General features: G+C 37.9%; 1 protein-coding gene across 10 annotated transcripts in view; it reads left to right on the forward strand.

Moving 5' to 3' along the window:
- LOC308181420 (potassium voltage-gated channel subfamily A member 6-like) overlaps positions 1 to 5,306 on the forward strand; it is a 26,606-nt gene that overhangs the window by 9,664 nt on the left and 11,636 nt on the right. Inside the window, exon 4 of one of the 10 annotated variants that reach the window (XM_080564717.1) lies at positions 1,467 to 4,433. The exons of the other annotated variants lie outside the window; for them this stretch is intronic. The gene's annotated coding sequence lies outside the window, so the exon portion shown is untranslated. Of the gene's footprint in view, positions 1 to 1,466; positions 4,434 to 5,306 lie in introns of those variants that run through there. 10 annotated transcript variants of the gene reach the window in all.

Genomic DNA, 5,306 nt, shown 5'->3' on the forward strand with positions numbered 1-5,306 from the left:
CTTAATGATGCCTTCCCTGAAACTAGACATAAAGCTTCATATAAAAGCTGTTAGCACGCTGTGTGGAAAAATACCACTTAAGATGGGGCAGATGAGGGTCACTAGAGAAAATACAGAGTCAGTAAAAAAGGGATCAGTATGAGAAAGAAGGGAGGTTCATAAAAGAGTTCTTCAGGGGTTAGTCCCTGGATTGTTTAAAATATTAGCTGTAGGGCTGAATTTATAAGATTTAGCAATGATGCAACCTAAACAACCCCATTAGGGCTGTGGATTAGGACACAGGACGAGATGATTGAATAATGGACTTAAAGTAATGAAAAGATAGTAAATAGTATAAAAATTAAAGTTGTGATATGGATTTTGGTAGCAAGTTTATCAGTTGGGGAAGATAGAAAAGAAGAATGATTGGGGGTGCTAAGGTCAGTCAAAGTATCAATGTCACTTACTAAGCCACCAGAGTAATGAAGCTGCAAAATCGGTCCTTGAAAGTCTTAGAAGGAGAAATTTTTATACCACTTGGGAAATGTTAATTCTATAAGGCCTCATCTGGAATGCCATGGGTCTTTTTGGTGATCTCAGTTTGGTTAAGTTTAACTTAGAGTGGGAAGGATGCATGGAAAAGCAGCAAGAATGATCAGGTGAATGGAAACTGCCTTACAAGATGAATCTAGAAGAGCCTGCCTCTTCTAGCCCTGCAAAAGATTGGCAAGACCTATAGTTACAATAAAACTGGGAGCAGAGTAGCTAACAAGACATAACAGCTATTTAAGTTGAAAGGCTGTGTTGGTATTTGAACAATAAAGCAGAAATTGTCAATGAATATATTTATACTGGAAAGCAGAAGGTGATTTCTGCTATAACAGATGAAAGAGAAATGAAAGCCTGCTCTAGATTGAATAGGAGAAATCAAGGCAAAAAGCAAATTATTTTTTTTTTCAGATGGAGTTTGTTAAATTTTTGAAAGGCTTTACATGAAAGTAGTTACATGCAATACAAAGAGCCTGGTTTCAGTGACTTCATCTACTAGAATCAGTCTATCCTGAACCTTGGATGTATTTCAGATGCTGAATATATAAGCAATTGTATCTTATTGCCTATGTCCTCTGAAAAATACAGCCACACTATACCTGCTTAGCTAACAGACACCAAATCCTGTTGATCATATTATTTAATACTTGGGCTTTTGGTGTGTGTGTAGGAAAGAGAAGTGTGGGAGGAACTGCGTGTCTTTGGAGATGGTATTTCTCCATGGGACCAGGTAAAGAGAAAAAAGTCCTTAGAGTGGGGTAGAATGGGGTGGGTGTACCAGATCAGTCTAGAAGCTAGTCTGGAGACAGATGGAGGGTCCGTGCCTTAATATTTTTTTACCTTTTGCACTTTAAAGACCCAACAATCTCTGTCCACTGCTTTTCCCCTCAACCTGGAACCTCTGCTGACTGTGTCTGGTCCTTTCTCCCTATCCAAAGCTTTCCAGCTGTCCACTGATCTTTCTACTTCCTGGGGCCTCTAGTAATTCCTCACTCCCATTAACTTGCTGGAGTCACTTCAGTAGTGCATTGTACCTAATTTTGAAAATAGCCTTGAGATGGCTCTGCTGCAGCTCAGCTCGGGTTTCTGGTTTGGATGCAGAAATCAACAATAACAAATGGCCTTCAACAACTTTCATTGAACTGAAGGTCAGATAAGTTGATAACAATGGTCACTCTTGCCTGTAGAGGTTAGCAGAATAATTTCCTATTGCAGGCATTGTTCTGACAAAGACAAAATAAAGCCATGGCTTCGTGTTTCCTCTTTTTACCTCTTTGAGTTCATTTTACCCTATGAGAAAGTGACCAAGTATGCCTTTGATCTCAGAGGATAGAACAGACATTGACCAAGGTGGGATCTTCACCCATTCATCCATCTCTGTGTCACAAAAGCATGTAGGAAAATCTAGACATACTTTGTTCTCGAGCCGTCTAGCTTGTTGCTGCTCTGTGCTCACTTATGTGATGAAGCCATTAACTTGTGATTTATATCTATGTTACCAAATTCATTTTTAAAACTTTGGAATAGCTCTGTTTTTCTCTGTAAGTAGAAAAAAAGAAAAAGCAAAGCAAAATTTTACCAATGACTATGAACATTATGAATGCATGTGAACATGAACACCATCTGAGCTTTAACAATGACGTTAGCAGAATGGTTCACACAAATGCAGTTGTACGTAAGTTGTCCTAAGGGCTTGTCATCTTTTCTAGAGCTAAGACGGTAAGGAAAATGAAAAAAGAATTTTCTTATGACATTTATAGAATGAGCCAACAAGTTTCATTTGAATGATGAACGATGTTGCGCCTGTTTCTGAGCTCAGTTGATTTTGACATTGATATAAGAAGTTCATTCACTATTAGTTCACGTGCATCTTAATTTACAGTTGTTATATCATGTGCACTGCAGTTGTGTACAGAAGCCTTAGTCTTGAGGCATACAACATATTAATGGTAAAGATCTTACTGCAGTTATCACTACCAGCAAAAAGGTGGTCAAAGTGCTTAAATGATTAAAATTATATATACCTCTATGGAACTCAAAGAACATTCCAGTGGTGAGAAAACATTATTACATATTGATTTTATAGTAGGGACAGGATAAGGTGCAATTAGCTATGCAGAACAGTGGAAAAATAAGAGTCTAAATGAGCAGAACCCATGACTTCTTCTTTGGTACGCTAGAACAAATCTGCATATTCTTGGCCCTGGCAACCATGTCTTTTAGCAAGAAAGTGTTGACTTCGTAAAGGAGTACAGGTAGCAAATAGCACAGGAGCAAATCCTACAAGTAAACGATGTTGATTCATGATGATATGTAAAAAGCATAGGAAATGTATTTATTGTGAATCTTCAAGCCAATTTGGTTTATTTATGCATAAATAAATGAGGATGAGAAGCAATGGGCACAAACTGAAGCACAGGAGGTTCCAGCTGAATATGAGGGTGCACTGCCTTACTGTGAGGGTGACAGAGCAGTGGAGCAGGTTGCCCCGAGAGGTTGTGGAGTCTCCTTCTCTGGAGATATTCAAACCCCGCCTGGATGCCATCCTGCGCAACGTGCTCTAGGTGATCCTGCTCAGCAGGGTTTGGACTAGATGATCTTCAGAGGTCCCTTCCAACCTCGGCCATTCTGTGATTCTGTGGAATAGTATTTACACATACTCCTTTTTTGGGGGGGACTTGACTTCATTGCAAATTGAACAGCTCAAGAACACTCTATCCAGTGTTTGAAACACTGACATGCTCTTAACTTGTGACCAAGTTTTGACTCTATTTGCTCTTTCAATGCTTCTGTTTTAAACCTTCCTCAGTCAAGAGCTTCATTCTTAGAATGGGCTTATATTTTTAAGGGTAGAGCTGTCATTAACAGTAAAGAGTTCTATGCAAAAGCTCACTTATTAGTGATGGAAGGACAGACTGCCTTTGTGTTTGAATCCCACTTCATCATCAGTACAAAACAGAGAGGTACAGGTAGATATTTATGTATTGGTCTCTTCTAATATGTTGCCTGATGGCCACAAAGTTAGCACATCTATTTTATCACTCTAATTTTTCTTTAGATAGGTACCAAAAAGACATTGTACATTTCTCAAGATCTGAATTATGCTGCAGTTCTAATGTATCAGAAATAGTGCTGTCAGGTACATTCCTTTTATTGCTGTAGACTATGGGCTTTCATGCTTACGAAATGGTGCACACAAAGCAATTGATCTTTGTAGTCTGTCCTTGGAGATGTCACAGTGACTTTCAAAAACACTGGAGGGTATTCACTATTGCTTATCCATTAGTCTATTATCTGATATCAATTTCAGTTTTCTATACTGGACTGCAAACATTTCTGCAGGATACATTTCCATCAAAAGATGCCTCTTCCTCAAGACCTGGCATGTTTGAGAGCAGTTTCATTTCACTTCATGTTGGTGTTCTTTAGAAATTGAATGTTTGGAAAATTTTGTAATATGCACAAACATTTTTGTAATATTTTTTAATAATTTAATATTTTTTGGGGTAATATTCTGAATGTTTTTGCTTTTTTTTTTTTGTACTAAGGTATATATACTAAGGTATATATACCTTGTATATATGTATACAAAGTAAAATGCAGAGTTTTGCATTCATGTCTTTTTTACTTGGATCTATAATGAAAGATAAAATTATTATCATTATTATTTGTAAAACAACTTTTTTTTTTTTTCCAAACAATATAGTAGTAGCCATTGACTGTTCCTGATTGACTGTTCCTGATTGCTGTCAGTGTGGCTCCAATGTCAGCTCCAATACTTCTTTGCATTCAGTTAAGTGCTATACATATGCTCCAAACCAGATGAAATGACAGGTCAAATGGCATGGATACTGGAGCATGTGCTAGGAGTGACAAGATTTTAGGGAAAAAGAAAAAAAAAAAGAGAAATAAAAAGATTACAGTCCTGATAATTTTCTGGGTGCAGGGAGAGGAAGAATTGCAGAAGAAGGTGCCATCTGGAGTGTGCTGTAGCTCACCTCATTATTTACTTTTTTTCTTTGGCTCTTAAAAAAACAACAAACCCACAACAACAACAAAACACCTCTATGCAGATTTGTGAACTCTCAATAACACTTACTTGGATAAGTGGATTTCAGAGAAGATGAATAGTGAGCTCTCCTTTGCATAGTAACCCTTAATCAACATTTCCATAGAAGATGTCTGAATACGTATTGATCTAGCCAGCTGCAGCTGTGATATAGCTGTGAGGGGTGTTGAAGAATGATGCAACTTTCCTCTCCATCATCCATCCCCCAGTCACGTAACACAAGTAGCCAAAAAACACCAGCTGGTACTTCTGATGCTGGCACCATTTCTGCTCATGAGGAAGTTGCATCAAAAAGTAAAAAAGTGGAAATTTTTCCATTAGTTAAGAGACCACTTAATAAGGCAAATCTTGTAATTAAATATTAGGCTTAAAGTCAAGGGGACAGTCCACAGCTCTGTCACATGACCTTTGGATGTCCTGTATCTCTCAGTGCCTCAGCAATAAAATCCTGACATATTAGTTGCTCCTCCATTTTGTTGCTCCCTTTTCCTAAGCAAATTAGACAGTAAGATCTTTCTGAGTGTGCCCCATCTCTTACCTAATACCTGTTCAATGTCAGGTACATCTGAGGACCACTACTCTATAAGGACAGTGTGTTGTATTACTGTCATAACAGTAATAACTAACATATGGATCAAACAAACACAGAAAAACTTTTGGATCTGTGCATGAGACTCTTGGAATACCCAAATGGTAACAAATCCTGCTA

This window comes from Anser brachyrhynchus, assembly GCF_964034855.1.
Source record: "Anser brachyrhynchus genome assembly, chromosome: 1".
In the NCBI taxonomy this organism is placed as follows: domain Eukaryota; kingdom Metazoa; phylum Chordata; class Aves; order Anseriformes; family Anatidae; genus Anser; species Anser brachyrhynchus.